Here is a 22,498-nt window from a genome sequence, read left to right as displayed (position 1 = left end):
CTGGACTGCATCCCACACCTGAAGGAAGTGGCCACTGTCCCCCACCGTGACCAGGCAGTGGCTCTGTGGCCTCTAACGTCCAAGCGGGCTCCAGCCCTGCCAATCTCCAGCCTTGAATCCCAACCAAATCGGGCAGATGCCAGGCCCCAAGCAGACTTAGGAAAACCATCAGGCCAACCCTACAGGCTGGTGGCGAGAGCCTGAGATCAGAGTGGGGGACAAAACTCAATGTGACATCAGGGTCACCTGGAGGCCACCCAAAATCATAGATGTTGGGATCTTCCAGAAGGGGAATGCAGGTCGAATGGGACAAAGCCCCACCCAGCTCTGTTACTGAGGAATCAGAGCTGCACATGGCCTCTAGCCCCGGTACGGGGAGGGACTCAGTTATAATGCGGCCATTACCCGAAAAGCTCTCCTGCATTAAATAATTATATATAAAGTTGGTGGAGAATAATGTCTGTAATAAGTCTACTCCTATTTTTAGTATTTTTATGTTACAAGATACATCAACATGCAAGTCTCATGCAAGACAAAGTGTATGATGAGCATCACTTAAGGAGGTCATCATTTCCAGCACAGTCCGTGCCCCCAGCCCCAGCCCCCACCCCGCCCCCGCCAGGAGCTCCTGGTTATAACCCCTTCCCAACCTCCAAGAGGCGCTCGCCAGACTTTTCCTCTCCTGGTTTTCCACGTAGGTATATGTTCCTACAGGGTACGTCATTTTCGTTTTGGAGGCTTCAGACGTAATGCACAGACTGCACTTGTACGTTCTTCTGACTCGCGTCTATGCCCCATGTTTGTTCTCGGTTATCCGTGCTTAAGGAGGCAGCATGCTCTCCTCACTTCCACCCTCGATGTCACGCACTCCTCCTGTGAATGGGGCATTCGGCTTTCCTCTCTATCACAAACAAGACTGCTGTTAGCATTCGTGCATCCTGGGGTTACGTTTACGGACGTGGGATTGCTGGTTGGTAAGGCAGGCGCACCTTCAAACACGGATTTGAAGGCAAACTGTTTAGCGTGGTGCTTCTACAAGTCTGCACTCACACCAGCAACGAATAAGAACTCCTGCCGTTTCATGGCCTCCCCAGTTTGGGCCGCTGTTATCTGTATTAGTCAGGGTCCCAGCAAAAAGCAGATTGCTTCTTGATGAGGAATCGGCCAGCAGACTTCTTTCCAAAGAGCAGGTGGGGGTGAGACAGGATGGAGGTGGTGAGGAACCCAGGGAGCAGGGGCAGGAGGCTGGCCCCACCCCTCCAGGGACACCAGGAGTGAGGGCACAGGTGCTCTGAGCGTGGAGAGGCAGCTACCGGCAGGAAGGGAGCTGAGATGCACCGTCTCCCCGCCTCCAACCTGTGTCAGCTGGAAGCCAACTATGTGCGACCACGAGAATCAGCCCAAAAGGGCACAGAGTCGGGCAGGAGGATGGGCAGTCCGTCATACTTAGATATTTGAACCTATCTGTTAGGGATGAGAGGTTTCTCATTTGGACTTTAATTCACATTTCCACGGTGAGGAATAAGCGTGGGCATCTTTTCAGAAATCTTATTAGAAATTCAGGAGTCTTTTTCTAGGAAATGCCTATTTACGACATATGTGCACTTTTCTTATTAATCTATAGGGTTCCTTTCAGTCTTCCAGGCAGTAATCCTCGTTCAGTTAACTACCCGTTAACTGAGTATCTTCTACAGCATATCTTCTCCAGTTGGCCTGTGTCTTTTGCCCTTTTGAGGAAACTCTGGATAAATAAAAGTACTTACATCTTACTACTGTCCATTTCATCAGTCTGACACTTGGTAATGTTCGGTGTGTTTCCATTTGTTTTACTGGTTCATACATTCATACCTTCATGCTCTGACAAAATTCTTAAAGCCTTTTAAACATTTTGTTTTTCGCTCTAAGTGCTTGATTTCCAACGTGTATTCTGTGAATGTCATCCAAACATCGGATTTCATCTTTACACAAGAATAAGCAATTGTTGCATTATTGACTCATTGACTGATTGATTAGCCCGGTTCTCCACTGATCAGCAAATGCCACCTCTGAGATATTCCATTTGTCCGCTGTGATATATCCTGCCTACTGCTGTGATAAGACCATATTGTCTTCATTTCTATGGTTTCATAGTAAATCTTCATATCAGAAATGGCAAGCTCCCACATCCACATTTCTCCTTCAGGGGCATTTCATGTAAATTTTGAAATCATACATCAGTTTCCACATAGCACTCTACCGGGGCATGACTGAAATTGCACTGCATCTGTAGATCAATTTGGAGATAACTGACCTAAATATAACCTTGCCTTGTCCTAGCCATAAAAATGCAATGTACCCTAATTTGAGGATTTTAAAGATGTCTTAACAGAGTTATATAATTTTTAGTTCAAAATCTTGTATATCTTTCATCAGATTTATTCTTAGTTTCCTTTTATTGTCATTGTTATTTGTAAATTTTATTTAAGTCTTTAGCCGATCACAGATGGTGTACAGAAATGCAATTTACCTATATATTGACCTTATATCCAGCACTCTTATTAAACACTCCAACTAACTTCAGTAACTCATCTTTACATTATTTAAGATTTTTCTTTCTTAAGGAATTTTTTTTTTTTTGAGAGAGAGAGCATGCACAAGGGGGAGGGGCAGAGGTCGATTTCAGCTTTTTCTAAAACAAGTGTATCATTCTGCACATAATGACAGTTTTATTTAGTCCTTCTAATCTCTGTATTTTTACTTTTCTTGTTTTATTGCAGTGTTTAGCTCCTCAATACACTATTGAATAGGAGTGAGGATAGCGGGCATTCTTGGCCAGGTGAAATGCTTTACCTGTTTTTGTCACTGACTATGATGTTGGCTAAATTTTTTAGAAATTACATCACTGATCTGGAGGTGGAGTAAAATGAGTCTCTATCATAATACAGCATTGAATTTAAGGAAATGCTTCCCCTAAATTTATTGAGCTGAACATCTTTTTTTTTTTTTCTTTAAGCTATTAATGTGGAAAAAGTAAATTAATTCATTTTCTATTTTTGTTTTCTGGAATAAAACCAATTTAGTCACAATAGATTATCTGTTTTCTACCTTGCTGCTGTATTTGGTTAGCATATTTTTAGGAATTTTGCATTCATGTTCATGTTTGAGATTAGCCTGTAATTTTCCTTTCTCAAGCTGTCCTTGTTTTGATATCAAGATTATATACTTCTCATATGTTGATTTGTAAAACTATCCTCTGAAAATTTTATGTAAAAAGAAAATTATCTATTCCTTGAATAGTAAAAACTGAATGTAAAACTTTCTGGGCCTGATGTGCTCTTTATAGGAAGATAACTAAATTAAATATCCTTAATGGTTACAGAAATATTCAGATTCTTCTTCAGTTTGAGGAATTTATACTTCCCAAAGTTTTTGTCCATTTTGTCCAAGTTTTTAAATTTACTGGCTTAAATTTGCTCATAATGTTTGAACTTATGATCTTTTTTGTCTATGTGACATCTATGCTCTCCATGATACATTTGAGAATAAAGTGAGTCAAAAAGCAGCCCGTAAAATATATCAAATTACACACCACAAAATGTAGGAGTCGTTACTACTGGAATAACTACTTCTGAATTATTAATGATCTTTGTGTTCTTCTTCATACTTTTCTATATTTTCCAATTTTCCATAATGAACATGTATTGCTTTTCAAACCAGAGCAAAAATAAATATCATTTGTTTCAAAACAAGAAAAAAAGACCAAAGTATTTAAGAAAAGTGAAGCTGGTCTACCGTGAAAGAGCATGTGCTCAGCGTTCCTCTCTGTTTTGAACTCTCCCCCACAGACCATACCCCATCCCCCAGTCGGTCCTCTTCCTTCTCCATTCCTCCGGGTCCCTGAATGACCGAGGGAAACCTGACCTGAGCAAAGGAACCACTTCCTTTGGGACCTCACATCTCGCTGATGGCCAGAGCTGCCCGCGGGGCTAATTCTTCCCCTGATCCTGCTCCCATCTCAAGAGAGCTCCAAACCCAGCATGTTTATTCTCAGATAACAGAAAGTTTTCCAGCCACTTTTGGTCACAAAAACCTGTCACTTCAGTAATTCAAGTGTCCATTAGGATCTAACAGACAAAACTCTAAGCATCCTTAAAGGTTAAAAGTCCCCACCCCCAGCTAAGGCCAATTCGATGCCTTCAGACTTCACAGCTCTCTGAGCAGGGAGGCAGGCAGGACGGCCGGGAGCCTCCTGATGTCCTGCACTAAGGTCAGCAGGCCTTGGTCTCTTCCAGCCACGGTCACCGTCAGATGAGCACAGCAGTTCCCACCACTGAGACACCGTGGGTCCTTTCAATGCCCCCAAGGGAACAAGTGCCTTTGGGTTTCATGTAAAGTGCCTGGTTCAGAAGATGTATTTCCCGCCATCTGGCCACTTTTACTCCCCCATCCCTGAAAACCTAGCTGATCACCCCATCTGGGGTCTCCTTGCATCTGTGGGAGGACAACGTGGCCAGGATTTTAAGTGCCTCCAGGCTGGCTCTCTCCGCAGCATCTATCCACATCTGGTCTGGAAGAAACACTGAGACTTTTCCCATTGGTGGTGGTAGTTCACCTGCCTCTAAGGTTGGGGAAGGGGCAGATGCCAAGCTCTCTCAATGGCCAACTGGACGCCTCCTCACCACATTCAAAGTGAAGATGAAGACCCGTCACCCCAGTCTCATGGGGTCGGACTCGTCACTGACAGCTTCTGGGTGACTTTAGATATTTAAACCCCAACTTGTCTGAAACCGAACTTCTACTGTTCCTGCCAAACTGGCTCCATTGCTGCCCGTCCCTACCTTGGCTGAGGGCAACACCTTCTCACATTAATGGGGGGGGGTGCCCTTGACACTTCTCTGTCCCTTACAATCTCACCAGCAGGAAAGCCCATCTTCCAACTGTGTCCACAGTTCCGTCCCGCCTCCCAACCGGGGGCAGCCACCTGGTCTCCCAGTTTCTCCTTCTGCCACACCCTGTGTTCATACCCGGAGCTCGGCAACCCCCGCCAGGGCACTGAAGAGGGCTCACACAGGGTCCGGCTCCCCATGCAAACGGGAAAACAGACAAACCCTAAATGGCCTCTAAGCTCTCCCTGTAGGACCCCCATTGGCTGGCTGACCTCACCGTCTCTGGAATGTCCAACTCCATCTTGCTCCCTGCTCCTTCCTGACTTTGCCAAACCTACTCCCATCTGGGGGGATGTGAGCACAATGTTCTCTGCAGGGACAGGCTCCTGCGGCGGCGGCTGGGCCAAATCTCTCAGCTGCTGCGCGCCTCCTTCCCATGAGCACCTCCCCGGGAAATCCTACTCTGACCGCCCTGCTTGATCACTCTCTCCTTGTCCCTCCCCACAGACACACAGGCGCACACCCCGGGCATGCACACGCGCGCACACACGCGCACACACACACCATGGACATGCACACACACACCGCGGGCCTGTATCCCCCCACACAAGCCCCTGGGGATCCCCAGGCCTTACGGGGTCACCGGTGCTTCAAGGACGGCCCAGTCCAGAGTGCAACCAGGAACCCCCGCCTCCTCTGCGGGAGCGATCGGCAGAGACGTCCGTGTCACGGCGGTCCCAGCGCTTTCCGGGACTCCCAGTCCCGGGCCCCCCAGAGGACAGCTGCAGAGCCGGCAGCGGCGGAGGCAGCCGGCTCCCCGCTCCGAAGGCAGCCACGTGGACAAGAGCTCCCGGCCACCGCCTGCGTCCCCACCCGCGGCCGCCCCTCTCCGTCTCCGGCTTGTCGCCATCCGAGGGCAGGAGACCGGGCCTGGCCCCCTGGGCCGCCGTGAGGAGCCCCACGACGGCCGTCCGCGCCGACGGTCCTCTGCGCCGACGGTCCTCCGCACGCGCGGGCGGCTGCGGCCGGCGGAAGCGCGTCTCGGGAGGACCGGGGACAGTTTCCGTACAGCGGCAGGAAAGCGGGTCAGGGCCGGGACCAACCCGCCTCCGGCCTCCTGACCCGCAGCGGGCCCCGGAGCCCCGAAGCCGCGTCCGATCTCCGTGGGAGTCGGAACTCCGGGAACCGACGGCGGAGCCGGGCCCGTGTCCCCCGGCCCGACGTGGGCGCTGCCCGGCCGGTAAGGCGGGGGCGCCGGGCGCTCGGCCACGCAGGAGCGACCCGACCGACCGCAGGCGGGACGAGGGGCGCCGCGCGGCCTCCGGGGGCGCAGACTCCTTCCTCGGCGGCCGGCGGCAGGCGGAGCAGCCGACCGAGCCGCGCCCCGGACTCTCCCCACCCGAGCCTCGGGACGGCGGGCGCCGCGGCGCGGGACCAACGCGGCCCAGTCCGCCGGCTCCGAACGCGGCCGCGCCGCCCGCAGACGCGGCAGCAGGACCCGGACTCCGGCCTCGGGCTGGCGGCCCCGCACCTCCGCGTCGTTCGGTCCCGTTTGCTTTGACCGACCCGGTCCCTGCAGACGGCGCTGGCCGGTCCCGGAGGGCGCCACGCTCCCCGCGCGACGAAGCCGCCGGCCCGCGGCCCCGCGCCGGAAACGTGGCGGCGCCGGAAACGCGTGAGATCCCGCCACGGCCCCGCGCCGGAAACGTGACGGCGCCGGAAACGCGTCAGATCCCGCCGCGGCCCCGCGCCGGAAACGTGACGGCGCCGGAAACGCGTCAGATCCCGCCCGCGGCCCCGCGCCGGAAACGTGGCGGCGCCAGAAACGCGTTAGATCCCGCCGCGGCGCCCGCTTCTGTGGTGGCGTCAGCGGCGGCCCCCGCGGTCAGGGCTGGGACCCTGCTTGCCTCCGTCCCATCTGAAAGGGCAGCCCGCAGGGCCTGCGAGCGCGGCCTGGTGCGGAACCCGGAGGTTACAGATGTAACCAAGTCAGCATGACGTCACGCCGGCTTCAGTAGACCCTGACGCAGTAACTGTTCTTCTAGGGGGAAGTTCCGTCTGTGGGTGAGCGTCTGCCTGAGAGGAAGTCATGCATCCCCAGCGGGCACGGGATTGGCTGGCAGCAGGCCGCGCATCCACCAGCGGGCACGGGATTGGCTGGGAGCAGGCCACGCTTCCACCAGCGGGCACGGGATTGGCTGGGAGCAGGCCACGCATCCTCCAGCGGGCACGGGATTGGCTGGGAGCAGGCCACGCATCCACCAGCGGGCACGGGATTGGCTGGGAGCAGGCCACGCATCCTCCAGCGGGCACGGCATTGGCTGGGAGCAGGCCACGCATCCTCCAGTGGGCACGGGATTGGCTGGGAGCAGGCCGCGCATCCCCGGCGGGCACGGGATTGGCTGGGAGCAGGCCGCGCATCCCCAGCGGGCGTCCGGTTGGCCGAGTGGCTCGCAGGCACCTGCTGGCTGTGCAGGCGCAGGATGAGCGCGGCTTCCTGGGAGGACAGACCTCGTGGTTTGGAGACAGGCAGCGCCTGGGCGGGGGAGCTCCGGACCCCAGGGAAGCCGCAGAAGCGGGGAGCCGTGCGCTCCCCCACCCACGTCCAACGAGGAAGCACGGGCTGGGCTGGGGTGTGTGAGCCCGCGATGTCCTCCGGGATCCGTGCAGAACCTTCCAGAACAGCAGCGCAGGCCGCGGCCGGCGGAGCGATCCGGGGAGGGTCTGCGGGCCCAGACCCCTGAGTGCGCGTGCGCTGTCCCGGTCCCAGGCTGTGACACCGACGACCAGGACGCGTGCGGGGGAGGCCGAAGGGCGCCCGGGAACAAACCGCGGGCGGGGGGCGAGGCGGGAGCCCCCGCCTCCTGCGCCCTTCCCCGCGCGGCCCCCGGCGTGCTCCCCCGGCCCTTCTGACCCCTCGCCGGCTCCTCCCCGGGGCGCAGACAGCACCTGCTTTGCGAGTCTGGAAGGGGGCAGGGACGCGTGTCCGCGGCGCTCACCTCCCCCGGAGAGCGCGCTCGGGTCACCGGGGCGCGGGCCTGCAGGGGAAGCCTGGGCTCCAGCGCAGCCCGAGGACACGCGGGAAGAGGAATCCGCCGGAGCCGGGACTGGCCCCCGGGAAGCCCACGTGCCTGCAGCCACCAGCCTCATGCTCCGCAGCCAGCTGTGGCCGCAACGAAGACAACTTGGGGTCTCCGTCTGCCTCGCTCTGCGGTCCGGTTTCTCAGTTGATGCAGAGCTCAGGCGGGGGTGGGGGGGGGGGTGTCGCTGTTGAATGGACCAACTCGACCCCCCACCCTCCACCCCATGACCGAAGCCTGGTGAAAAGCAGAGTCAGGCGAGCCCAGCCCATCCGACACCATGCGCCTCCTTCCCTCGCTTCTGGGGCTGCTAACACTGACTCCGTCCCCACTGGAGGTCAGGCCTCTGCTCGGGTTCAAGGGTAGCCCGGGGCCTGAGACACCGACCCCCCCACCCACCCACCGCCTGTCTGGAGCTTCACCTGTTTGCTTTTACACATGACCAAGTAGTCCTGTTTCCACATCTCTGTGGGAGTAGATCCTAATGCAGGAGCTATTGTCTCCACGCGCCCGGAAGCAGCAGCTCCCTGCTCAGCAGGAATTGGGGGTAATTATTATGGGGACCAGGCAGACGTTTCGTCATGAGCTGTCTGTCTCCAGCCACCCCCAGCAAACGCACTGGTAAGTGGATCACAGCAGTGCGCAGGAGCGGTCGTTAAACCTCGCGGAAGGGAACCCGTCCACAGGAAGGGATGATTACAAATAATTATTACGCTTGGTAGCTTGGCTCGTACTGTGCCTACTCGGAAATAACAAGAACTTTGCTTCATTCCCAAAAAAAAGAACATGTTCCACAGTAAAGTTTTATTACTGTCCCTGGTTCTGCTCCCCCATTAAGGAAGGTAGGTCAAGTCGGTGATGTTTCTGTGCACTCAGGATGGGGGTGTGGGTGTGGGTTTGGGCGCTCGGCCAAATCATTCTTTGCTTCATGAAAGGACCCAGTTTGGGGAAGCTTGATGTAATCTGCCGCTCCTCCACGCTCTGAGCCTCACTGATCAGAACCTCCTGCGCATGAAGTCGTCGCACGTGAGAACTTTTCCCAGAGCGAAAGCATCTGATGGCTGAAACCCTGTACCTTCCTCACACCTGAACTTCTCTCATCTCCTGGGCTGGCCTCTTCTCCTCAGCTCCCTTGCAAGCCACTCACCCAGAAGTTTTGCCTTTTAGACCTCTTGCATTTCCAGTAACATCTGAAGTTGTCTGACACATCATTAGTCCTCAGCCTTGATTTCTGTTAGTATTGTCCCTGGAAGAGTCTAGAAAAGACATGGTTTAGAGCCTGAGCTCTGGAGACAGCACCTGGGGTCAGAAACCTTGATCTCACACTTGCCGGCTGGGTGTCTTTGGGAAGGTTGCTCAAATTCTCTGTACCACAGGTTCCCCATTTGTAACAGAGTAAGAATAATGGTACCTGTTGGTAAAATACAGATTATTGTAAATTTAGGAAGACAGAAAGCTAGGTAGGTACGCCTACATGTGTGTGTGTCAGACTCGGTAACAGCCCCCAGAGATAACCATGTCCTCGTCGGCACAGCCTGTGCTTGTGAGAGCTCACGCGGCAGGAAGGAACTTCACAGATATGGAACGTTAAGGATCCTAAGATGGGGAGATTATCCTCAGTTATCCGGAGGGCAGGAGAAAGCAGAGAAAATGTGATGACGAAGCAGGTCAGAGGCATTGAAGAGAGGCATTGGGGAGCCTTGAAGATGCTCCGTTGGCACCTTCAAACGATGGAGGAAGGAGCCCCAAGCCAGGGAAGTCAGCAGCCTCTAAAGACTGAGAAGGGAAAGGATAAAGGTTTTCCTTAGCACCTGTGAAACCAGCGCAGCTGACACCGTGCCTCGGGACATCCGGCCTCCGGAACCTCGAGGGAACCAGTTTGTAGTGTTTGAAGCCCCTGCGTTTGTGCTGTTTTGTTATCGCAGCGATAGAAGACTCATACTATATATACATTATTATGTAACAAATACTATCTCTATACTATATGTTCACTATACATGTGCACATGAAATATATATTTCTATCGGCAGAGCCTGGCCCCCGTCAGCACCACGCATGTTGTTGCCATAAACACCCGATAAAAAGTCCTTCAACGGGTGCTGGAGCCACAGGAGCACAAAGCTGGCATGGAGCTCCCCAGGCCATGAGCACCACCACTGCCTGAACAGCTGGGCAGAGCCGTTGGGGGCGAGCCAGAGGGGTGGGACTTCCAAGGTCTGAATGAACAGAAGATCATGGGTCCATCACCTCCATACCGCCCCCCAAAGGTCCCCAACAATGACTCTAACTTGTGTGGCCGAGGCAGTAATTCAAGCTCAGCTCTAGAGTTCTGGGTCCTCCGTGGTACATCCCACACAGGGAGTGTTTTCCACTCTGTCTGGGGGCGGTGAACTTCTCCCACCTCAGGGCACAGTGTGAGGCTGCTGCATTAGCACCTGCTCGGGGGTCAGCTTGCAAGTGGGAGTTCTCTGTCTGTCTCTGTGTCTCTCTGCCCCCCATTCTCTTCCTCACCCCCACCTCATCCCACTGCAAAGACCCTCGCGTGCCCTGTGTGCCCCTTTGTCATGGCCTTGGTGTTCATCTACTCATACACGAGAACCACACACAGACACGTCCACGGTTCTGCTAAAACAGCGTCATACCGTGTGCGTTCCTGCGTGTGGGAAGGAATAGGCAGGGAGGCTGGTGGGACAGGTGTGGGGGTTACACGTGAGGGGTGCGGGCTGCCACTGTCGTTCTGGGGAGAGAGAGGCGGGGCCTGGCGGCTGGTGCCATCAGGATGACCGGGACAGCGAAGTAACAAATGGCTTTAAAATGCCAGTCATGGTGAGTGTGCGCAGCTGCTCCACAGGGGCCGCGTGAAAGGAACCTTTAGGAAATCCTGGTTTGGGGGAGGAAGAAGGAAGAAAAGAGAGAAGGGGGCAGGGAGTGAGGAATGGAAGCAAAGCCATAATCCCCTGTCACCATTATGAATCGGCGCTGCGTGGCGGTGACAGAGACGGAGCATCCACGGTTCGCTCCCAGGGTTATGAAGTCCAACGGGGAGGGACGAAAGCATAATTCACTCCCACAAGACGGAGCCAGACCCACAAAGCCCAGCCGGGAGACCCTCTGACATGGCCGTCAGGGAGCGCATGTCCTGCCCCAACAGACTCTCCCTGGGACTAAGGTGCACGAGCTCAGTCTCGTGCTCCTGGAGGTTCAGCTGTAAGTATGGAAGTCGCCCCTCCCCCACGAACCCTGCTTTCATCAAGAGCAGATGCTCCCAAACCCCCCGGTCCCTGTGTGCATGAGCCAGTGAGGCAAGCTGCAGGACACTTGCCACAAATTATGTTGACCCAAACCCCGTGCCACCAGGGCAGACACCAAACGGAGCAGAGCCTGGAGGCAAAGGGGGTGATTCCCACGGACCCCTCCCCAAAGAGCGTCCTCCCTCTGTTCCTCCCTTCAGCCTCCAGGACATCAAAAAACACCCACAACAGAAGAAAATACAAAAACTAAAAGCAGGGTTGGCGGTTCCTCAAAAAAGCAAAACTAGAATTTCCATGTGACCCAGCAGTTTCACTCCCCAAAGCACTGAAAATGGGGTCTCAAACCAGCACTTGTACAGAAACGTTCATGGCAGCATGAGGCATGGCAGCCGCGAGGAGGAAGCAGCCCAGGTGCCCCTCGGCGGGTGGAATGAACCGAGGGGGCAGCCACACAAGGGAATACTACGCAGCCATGAAAAGGAATGGGGCACAGTCACATGCCACACCCCTAAGGCACCTTGAAGACACGATGCTCAGTGACAGACGCCACACACGAAAGTTCACTCGTGGTCCAATCCCACGTCTATGAAATTTCTGTAGACAGAAAGCCATGCTCATGTCCAGGAACTAGACAGACCTGCCGTCTCACAACACGGTGAGTGTGCAAAATGACACTATCGTGCCCACTCCAAATGGGTGATTTTGTTTTGTGGATTTTACCTCCACTGAGAAAAAACAATGGTTAAGAGCAAGAAGAAACGTCTGAGCTTCAGTGTGGTGGGCGAGAAGGCTCTGCAGAAGCGCAGGCCTGGGCAGCCAGGCAGGAGGGCGACCTGAAGGCCCGGGAGGTTCTGAGGGGACGGCAGGCCCCTAACTGTGTATGGGGTCATCCTGGAGATGGGGCTGGGACAGTCAGTCGGGGTCAAGTGGAACTTGTCACCTGACATGGCAGAAGGGACCCTGCAGCTAAGAAAACGTTAAGAAGCTCCAGGAGATGGGGAGGTGACCCTGCATTCTGGGGGAGCACAAAATGCCATCACAGGTGTTCGTGCGAGAGGGACAGGGGGAGCATCTGACACGGCAGGAGGAGTTGAAGCGGCCACAGAGACAGATCGGAGTGATGTGGCCACCAGCCAGGGGCTGCCCATGGCCCCCAGAAGCAGGAAGAGGCAAGGAGCCGACTCCTCTGTATCTTCCAGAAGGAGAGAACCCTGCCCACACCTTGATTTTGGTCCCCGTAAGACTCGACTCACCAGGTATGGGGTAACTTGCTACAGCAGCCACAGGGAATGAGCACCGTGACCACGGTGGTGGGGGGGACGCTGAAATCCTGGTCTCCAGACTCTGCCACCAGCTGCCAACAAGACCAGGAACACGGGCGAGTGTACTCCCGGACATAGCCTGCTCCCACAAACCCAGCTGTGTCTGGACGTATTTTGAGCAAACTTTATAGCACCCAACGTTTGGAGACCATGATGGGACCTGGAATGTGGGGTCCACTGGGGTCCCTGCATTCACAGATGCAGAACAGGACACACCAGGGAAGCCCGAGTCACTCGCTGTTCTGTCATAGATTTAGCCGTTCTTCCAGAGAATTCTACCAGCAGAGTTTTGGACATATGTTTATTTTGTCCCTTAAAAAACTCACACGGACACATTTTCTTGCCCTGGCTACATGTCCTCTCCTGTTAGTTAAGAAAATAAGGATGGCCACCCTGGGCCAAGCCCGCGGCCCATCCAGCCTGGGAGCTGGGCTCCGAAATCGGTACCCGGAGGTGATTTAAAAGTGATCTTCTTTCAGTTAATTACGAATTTCTCACTTGAGGCCAGTTGGTTGGAATATTAGCATTCGTAGAACAGGAAATTGTCTAAGGCAGCTCTCCCAGCCCGTGGCTCTCCAATGGGGTTCTATTAGTGGAGAAAAATGAGCCGTTGCCCCACATACCCTGAACTCAGCGTTCCAGCTGGGCCAGCTGCCGAAGGCTTGGCAGGGCCAGTGTGGACATCCCTCAGGAGCAGGTGGGAGGGAGGAGGGGCAGCCCCCCAGTGGGAAGAAGGGTGCTGGGCACAGACAGAGCAGAAGCTGCTACACCCCAGGACACCTGGGCTGGAAGACACCCCACAGCACCCCTTCAAGCCCGGGGCCCCTGCATCAGGAAATCCTCCAGGCTGGGCGGCTCAAACCAGAGAAATGTGTTTTCCCATAGTTCTGGAGAACAAGATCAAGGCGTGGGCAGGGTCAGTGTCCTCTGAAGCCTCTCCCCTCGGTTTGCGGATGGCAGGCTCCTCACTGTCCTTGCGTGGCCTTTCCTCTGTGAGCATCCTTTTTCTTCTTACAAGGATGCCAGTCAGATTGGATTGGGCCCATTTTAACTTAATCACCTCTTTAAAGACCCTGTCCCCAAAGGTACTTGCACTCTGAGGCACTGGGGCTGGGACTTCACCAATATGAACATTTGGGGAACAAGATTCGGCCCCGGGCAGTGCCCTGGCGACACACCCAGCTTAGGGAGCCCCCAGGTTCCCTTCCCCCACGTCCAGTCAAGAAACCTCTTGACCTGTCTTCTCTCCCCCTCACCATCACTCAGAAGGATGGGAAAGAAAACAGACACGAAAATCCTGCGCAGCATGAACGGCAGGGGACGGCCTGTGACACTCTGGAGTCGTTTACAGGGGAGTCATTCACCCCATCCTGCTTTTGGGGGGACAGAGACGGCCGACCAGAACAGCTAGCTCATGCCGGTGGGATGGTCAGAAACGTGAAAGAGCCACAGGGTATGTCCTGGGGCCAGAAGGGAAGCGACCCAATCCCTCACACCTCCGGAGGGCACCCCTCGAGAAGCTGCTTTCAGAAGGGGGTCCTGGCACCACCAGCACCCCCAGACCCCATCTCGGCCCTGCAGCCGGCTTTCCGAGGCAAGGAAGGGGGCCACGCTCAGTGATTTTCCACAACAAAATCTGCAAAGAGGAGGCGTTCCTTTCGCCCAGCCTACCCCAAGGTGACCAGAAAATTAATGAGGCAGAATCCCCAGCTCCCTGGGCATTCAGGGACCAGAGGCCACACTCGGATGAGCAGAGGGTTGATCAGAGGCCGGGGATTAGCTGTGTCTATTGATCCGTCTCCCCTGAGAACTTCTGCTGCTGCTCTTGGATTCTGTTCCCGACTCAGGCCGCCGCCTCTGTCCAGCTCTTCTGCTGCTGCTCTTGGATTCTGTTCCCGACTCAGGCCGCCGCCTCTGTCCAGCTCACCGAGTCTCCCCCGAGTGAAGCCAAGGATTAGTTAATATTTGCAGACAGAAAGGGCTCCCTCCAGAATAAACACCAGTACCGTTCCGCCCGGGTCTCCGGCCAGCCTGGGATCCGATCATAGAACTTCCTCGCCCTTTCCATGGCACGTGGCCAGGAATAAAGAAGGCGGCATCGTTTCAGAACGCCGAGACACAGAACCTTCTCCGAACGGACTGGAGAACGGGCGTCTGGGCTGTGATCGGCGACCGCAGAAATCCTCCCGGGAAGGCGGGGGATGTGAGCTCAACAAAGTTTCCCCAAAGTCCCACCTGGCAACGATGAAACCGTCCTGGACAATGTCACGGGGGAGCATATTCCTGCCAAGACGGGTCCCTGCTGGGCCGTCCAGAGAGGACAGGGAGGCCTGGACTCTGAGCGAAACATCCTGAGAGCGGACTTCGACCTCCTGATGCACACACGCACGGAGCTGTGGCCGCCAGCTGGGGCCTCAGAGCCCGGGGAAGCCGCTGATGTGCTGTGAGGGACACACATGCCCTTGCTCACTGGGTAGGCGCAAGGCCCCCGACTTGTACAGGCTGAGCGCAAGAGTACAAACGGAGCTCCCCATGGCGTCAGGCCAGCAAGCTTGGAGGAGGCATGTTCTGGCCCCCCAGCTTGACAAACGAACTTCCCAATGCCCCAAAAGGCCAGGTTCAAGTTCAGAATTCTCCACTCCTTGAAAGGAAGCGTCAGAAGGGGCGCGGCCGCATGGGAGAGCTGGCCTGGACCCTGGTCCTGCCCCCAGAACACCCCCTCTCTCCCCTCCGAGGTCTGTGCTGGGCAGGTGGAGTACCCCAGACCAAGCTCCGGCCACACTCAGCAGCCCCTTGCTCCCCGTCTTTTGTTCTGGGAGTATGGACTCAGATGCGCCCTAGAAACAGGCTCGGGGCCTTAGGGCCAGAAATGCCAGGGCCCAGAGCATGAGCTAAATTGGGCTTGGGGGTAGGGGACAGGCTGCTGATGCGAGTGCTCCCAGTCATACAGACCCCGCGAGGGGCCGGAGGAGGTCGGGAAGGCCTCGCGGTCCGAGGCTGGATACGGCGCCGGGCGCAGCACGCGTGTGCGCTGCCTCCCTCCCCAGCGGAGAGCCTCTCAGCCAAGACGTGTCAGAGGGACGCGGAAGCAGCCGTCCCAGCTCCCCACAGCAAACCCTCTGGGTGCAAAGTGAGATGTAAACAAATTAATAATGTGAACAATGAAAATAACAACACCACATTTCCCTGACTCTGAGACACGCTTTTCTTCGTCTCTTTTTAGCTTGTCTGGAATCGGGACACATTTATAATTATGACGAATGCTAACTACAATGGGGCCTCACGTTCTCTCCCAGGAAGCTGTTGGTAAGTCGATGGTGCCCCCTACAGTCAACGGCATCTTAGAGTCGGGGCTTCTCCGGGATCGTGGTGGGGCCCTAGTCCTGGCCCAGGGGTCGAGACCCTCCATGGACATCTGAGAACCAGAGCTGTCCAGTGTGGGGCCTTGTGGGGCTCTAAGGGACCGGAGATGCTGGGGATGGGGGGAGAGGGCTGGAGGGGTGGGGTGGGGCCCCCCCTCCTCACATGGGTCCGGAGGACGTCTTACACGAAGCAGCCGCACCTGTAAAAGGTGGGGAATCTGGGTACCTGGGGCTTCAGTGCCAACCTTTCCTCCCACCGGAAGGGCCGAGCTGCCGGGGCCCCAGGGGCGTGTTGAGGCCCAGTTCACCCACATAAAGATCACAGACGCGTCTCTCTCGGCATCCCTTCTGCCAAGCTGACTCTGGCTGTCTCAGCAGAAGGGATCACTGCTTCACTCCCACCAGTAAATATTCCAGAAAGAGAAGAAGTTCATTTCCTCAGAAGCAGGCAGGAGCCATGGCTCGCCCTTCCAATCAATAACTGATTATCTTGCTTGCAAATTCAATTCACTGCCTGAAACCAGCCTTCCTTGATGGGTCCTGACAAGTCCAATTGTTTCGGGGGAATCTGTCAAACGAAAGGCCTCCCAGGGCTGGCGGATTGCATGCAGGCCCAGGCCGAGGGGGGCCCTTGCTCCACGCCCTCTGTCTTCCCAGACCCGCCAGTCATGAGACTTCCTACCCAGGGGACACCCCCCACCTCAGAAAAGCAACAGAACCCCAGAATTGCTTCTTCTAAATTCAGCCTTCCGCTCAAAGGCCCAGGGGGTTGGGCATGGAAACTTCTGGTGGGGACTGGCTCCTTTAAGGGGTGGACCTTGTGACGTGGTTGACAGGACCAGCTCCCTCCCTAACAAGGATGCTGTTGCAAGGACAGCAGGAGGCAAGGACCTCCCCACTCCACGGCTCATTCACTGACTCCCAGCCACCTGCCAGTCCTATGCCGAGTCCCCCCAAAAGCCAGAAGAATGACAGGAATTGTCATTTCCTGGTCCTTGAGGGGGTCACACATTGATTCATTAATCTCTCTCTCAGATACTTATTAAGCTCGTAACAACAGCCCCAGAACTTAGCTAAGCTCTAGTTTAGGACTGCGATCCTAGCTCTGGAGTAACTCAGGACCCATAACCTTAACCCAAGGCCGAGGGAGGGGGCATCCCAGGACGGGGATAAACGGGTTTTCAAACCTCGCAGCCGGGGACCCCCTCAGAACTCATTCAAGGGTTCCAAAAATGATTATACAAAATTTCATTGTAATTATATTTGAACTATTTTGAAATATAATGAATAATCAACACATTCGCCAAGGTGTTAAATGGAAAGCTTCACGCCTCAGAGGCCGGCAGCCTGCTTCCCGGCTGACAGGTTCCCTCCCTCCTGGGGAGGACCTGGAACAAAGTCTAATGCCGTGGGCTGCAGGGCTGCTGTGGAGGTAACTTACTGGACGTGCCCGCGGGCAGGGCTGTGCTGGCGCTGGGCAAGGGTCCAGCTCCCTCTGTTTGCAGAAAGCTTGCTGGTCGGTGTGGATGCTGGAGACGCTGCCACGTTGGAGGACGCCGGTGAAACGCGTCCTTAAAACCCGGCGGCTTCTTGTCCAACTTTGGTCTTGGTAAGAAGGAGCAGCTCTGCCCCCACTTTCACTGAAGAGAACCTTGAGATTTCAAGGCGGGCTTTCCTGCCAAGGTCCAACCAAGCAGCTTCTGAAAGACGCTGCATGCGGACATGGTTTCTAAAACCCCCACTTGCAAAGGACAGAGGATGTGGTGATCGCCAGGAGAGCAGGAACCCTGTGCCTTGTGTTCACAAGTGCACCTGCAACAGTCTGAAGGCACCGTGAGCTCCTGTGACTAAGTGAGTGAGTTTAACCACTGCCACCCTCTCATGAGGGAGCATGGTGTGATGGTCACACCCGAGGCCACTAGAGCCAGGCTGACCACATTAGCTGTGTGCCCTGGGGTAAGTCCCTAACCTTTCTGTGCCTTTCACCCAATGGCCTCATCCATTGACCCTCTTCCCTCCTCTTCATTTTGGGGATGAAATATTGTTATTCTCTGATACTAACAAGACTTCCACAATTTATTAACTAAGATTCTTTTTTTTTCTTTTTGAGGGGGATTCTCAAAATTTAGAGCTCTATACAATGCAAGCATTTTATTTTTTAATTTAAATTCAACTAACTAACATATAGTGTATTACCAGTTTCAGAGGTGGTCCGTGATTCATCAGCTGCGTGCAATACCCAGTACAACACCAGCATTTAATCACATCACATGCCCTCCTCAGGGCCCATCACCCCCACCAGCAACCATTAGTTGATTTCCTGTGGTTAAGAGTCTCTTAGGGTTTGTCTCCCTCTCTTTGTCTTGTTTTATTTTTCCCTCCCTTCCCTTATGAGCCTGTCTTGTTTCTCAAATTTCACATATGAGTGAGATCATATGATAATTATCTTCCTCCGATTGACTTACTTTGTTTCCTGTAATACCCTCTAGCTCCATGCACGTCCTTCCAAATGACAAGACTTTGTTATTTTGATGACAAAAAATGGCTGAGTAGTATTCCATTGTATATATAGACCACATCTTCTTTATCCATTCATCTGGCAGTGGACATCTGGGCTCTTTCCACAGTTTGGCTATTGTGGACATTGCTGCTATGAACATTAGGGTGCCCTTACCAGTATATGGATTTTATTTAATTTATTTGATTTCATAATGGTGTCTCTCTCTCTCTCTCTCTCTCTCTCTTTTTAACACTATAAATCTTGGACCTTAAAAAAATATGAACATATTCATAAATGTGTTTTATTTTCTTATATAATTTTCTTAAAGAATAATGCCAATATTATCAAAAATAATACAACTTTCAAAATGAAATTTAAGATTTTTTAAAGAGTTTGTTTATTTATTTGACAGAGAAAGAGCAAGCACAAGTAGGCAGAGCAGCAGGCAGAGGGAGAGGGAGAAGCAGGCTGACCTGAGCCAAAGGCAGATGCCTAACCAACTGAGCCACCCAGGAGTTCAGAAATTTGATTTATTGGCAGCACTACGTACTTGGAGTGAATCAGTGTATCAGGTAAGGATATATGACTACAGTACTATATTCTAGAGTAATATGAAATAATACTTTCCAGTGTGTAGTTTCTTCCCAACTCTACTGAGATGTAACTGACATAGAACATTGCGCCCCTTTAAGGCATGCAGTGGGTGGATTTGATGCTCTTACACTGCAACATGGTTACCGCCATAGTGTTAGCTTCCCCCTCCACCACATTTCTTGTTGGTGAGAGATCTACTGTCTTAGCAACTTTCAAGTACACAACACAGCATTATTTACTATGTATGTTATAAATGCTATATTGTGCAATTCGTTCCCTTTTTCCAGTTTTCATTTCTTTGGGGATTTTTAAATTCATTTGTGAACTTAGTTTTATACATAATACCTAAGCAGAAAGTGTAGAACAAGACCAGTTCAGAAAAGTATCATTCCCATCCTGTCACTTCTTCTGCCTTCCATCTGTCCCTTAAGAGGTAATCATTCTTTTAATATTTTTTTAAATTTCTTTTCAGTGTTCCAGAATTCATTGTTTATGCACCATACCCAGTGCTCCATGCAATCCGTGCCCTCCTGAATACCCACCACTAGGCTCACCCAACCTCCCATCCTGCTCCCCTCCAAAACCCTCAGTTTGTTTCTCAGAGTCCACAGTCTCTCATGGTTCGTCTCCCCCTCTGATTCTCCCCAACTCCCTTCTCCTCTCCGTCTCCCCATGTCCTCCAGGTTATTCCTTATGCTCCACAAGTAAGTGAAATCACATGATAATTGACTCTCTCTGCTTGACTTATTTCACTCAGCATAATCTCCTCCAGGCCCATCCATGTTGCTACAAAAGTTGGGTATTAATCGTTCCTAATGGAGGCGTAATACTCCATAGTGTATATGGACCACATCTTCCTTATCCATTCGTCTGTTAAAGGGCATCTTGGCCCTTTCCACAGTTTGGTGATTGTGGTCATTGCTGCTATGAACATTGGGGTACATATGGCCCTTCTTTCCCCTATATCTGTATCTTTGGAATAAATACCCAGTGGTTCAATTACAGGGTCAGAGGAAAGCTCTATTTTTAATTTCCTAAGGAATCTCCACACTGTTTTCCAAAGTAGCTGCACCAACTTTTTTTAAAGGGGTAATCACTTGTATTAGTTTTATTCAAAAATAACAAAAACATAGGTTCACGCCTTCATGTTGTTCCATTTAACAATTTAATCTGGGGATCATTTCAAATCACGTAGATACTCTTCTCATTTTTTTTAATCAAGGAACATTTTAAATTTAGTATTTTGTCCAGATCTTAAATCTAAAATTCAAAAACTTTTTGCCAGTATATATGCCAATGTTATCAACACCTCAACCAAGACAGACATTTAATACCATATACCGATCAAGATGAATATCTAGTTAGATCATCTTAGAACGTTCTCTTGTGCCCTTGTCAGTCAGTCCCCATCCTCACAGGTATCCCATGCCAACAGGCAACTATAGGTAAGCTTTCTATCACCGCAGATCATTTTTGCCAGTTTTTAAATTTCACATGAATTAAATTAGCATGAACTCCTGGTCAGCATGATATTTTTAAGATTCAAATATGCTGTTGCCTGTATCAGTAGTTTATCTGTTTTATTGTTGAGAAGTATTCCAATGTATGGATATGTCACAATTTGTCCATTCACCTATTACTCAAACTGTTCCCAGTTTGGAGCTAGTAACAGGTATTGACATTCTTGTATACATGTTTTGTGAACATATGGTTTAATTTCTCCTGGGTGAATACCAAGAATGGAAAGGTTGGGTCATATAATGAGTTTATATTTAACTTATGATAAACTGCCAAAATATTTTCCAAAGCATCAGTACCATTTTGCATTCCTGCCACCAGTAATATGTGAGAGTTCCAGTTGCTCTGTATCCCTGTCAACACTTGGTATTGTCAGATTGGGGTTTTTTTTCCCCCTTTTAAGAATGGTTAACTTTTGGGGTGCCTGGGTGGCTCAGTGAGTTAAGCCTCTGCCTTTGGCTCAGGTCATGATCTCAGGTCCTGGGATGAGGTCCTGCTCTGGCCTCTCTGCTCAGCTAGAGCCTGCTCCCCGCCCCCACCTTCCTGCCTCTCTGCCTACTTGTGATCTCTCTCTCTCTCTCTCTGTGTCAGATAAATAAATAAATAAAATCTTTTAAAAAAAGAAGAAGAAGAAGAAGAAGAATGGTTAACTTTCTGAAAGAAATGTAGTGGTACTTCATTGTGTTTTTAAATTGTATTTTTGATCCTAACTAGTAATGTTGAGCCTATTTTGTGTTGTTTGCTTTCCACACATTCTCTGATGAAATATCTTTCAAATCTTTTGCCCCCTTTTTATTGAGATTTTTTTAAATTGAGTTTAAGAATTCTCTACATACTCTGAGTACAAGTCATGTGTCAGATATGTGATTGGCAAATATTTTCTCCCAGTCTGTGGCTTATCTTTTCATTTTTTTAAAAGTCTTCCTTTAAAAAAAAAGACTTTATTTATTTTTTTGAGAGAGAGAGAGAGCAAACTAGAGAGCACAGCTGGGGAGAAGGAGAAGGAGAAAGACAGAGCTCCCTCCTAGGACCCTGGAATCATGATCTGAGCTGAATGGGACCATTGAATTGACTGAGCCCCCCAGATGCCCCACATAAAAGTCTTTCTTAGAGAAATATCTAATTTTGATAAAACACAAATTACCCACTTTTTCTTGTAGGGATCATACTTTTACTGTCATATTTGAGGAACTTTTTCTTAGTCCAATGACACAAAATTTTTGCCAGTATCTTCTTCTCAACCTCCATGGTCTAATATGTAGTCACTGAGTAGATGGGGTTACTTTTCTTCAGTCACACTAGCCACATTTCAAATGCTCAACAGCTACATGTGTCTAGTGGCTCCCATACTGGAAAGCATGGCTATTAAACAGCATTGTTCTAGAATTTTTAAGGTTTTAGGTTTACATTAGGGATTATAAGCAGAAGAGGGTGGGTTCTGATTTGGGGTTTTTTGACGTTCCAGCATCATTAATCAAAAAGATGCTCCTTTTGATTCTCTAACTCCCCTTTCTGTGTTTTCATTGTAAGTGTATAAGAAAGCAACTGATTTCTGTACATTGATTTTGTATGCTGCCACATTACTGTATTTCTGTATGAGTTCTAGTAGTTTGGGGGTGGAGTTGTTGGGGTTTTCCATATAAAGTATCATGTCATCTTTGAAGAGAGACAGTTCAACTTCTTCATTGCCAATTTGAATACATTTTATTTCTCTTTGTTGTCTGATTGCTGTTGCTAGGACTTCTAATACTATCTTGAACAAAAGTGGTGAGAGTGGGCATCCTTGTTGTGTTCCTGATCTCAATGGGAAAGCTGTCAGCTTTTCCCCATTGAGGATGATACTCGCTGTGGGTTTTTCATAGATAGATTTTATGAAGTTGAGGAATGTTCCCTCTATCCCTATACTTTGAAGGGTTTTAATCAGGAATGGATGCTGGATTTTGTCAAATGTCTTTTCTGCATCGATTGAGAGGACCTTGTGGTTCTTCTCTCTTCCCTTATTTAAA

The sequence above is a fragment of the Mustela erminea genome, chromosome 10 (assembly GCF_009829155.1).
Source record: "Mustela erminea isolate mMusErm1 chromosome 10, mMusErm1.Pri, whole genome shotgun sequence".
Lineage (NCBI taxonomy): Eukaryota > Metazoa > Chordata > Mammalia > Carnivora > Mustelidae > Mustela > Mustela erminea.
The sequence above is the reverse complement of the archived record's forward strand: the minus strand, read 5'-3'. Positions refer to the sequence as shown.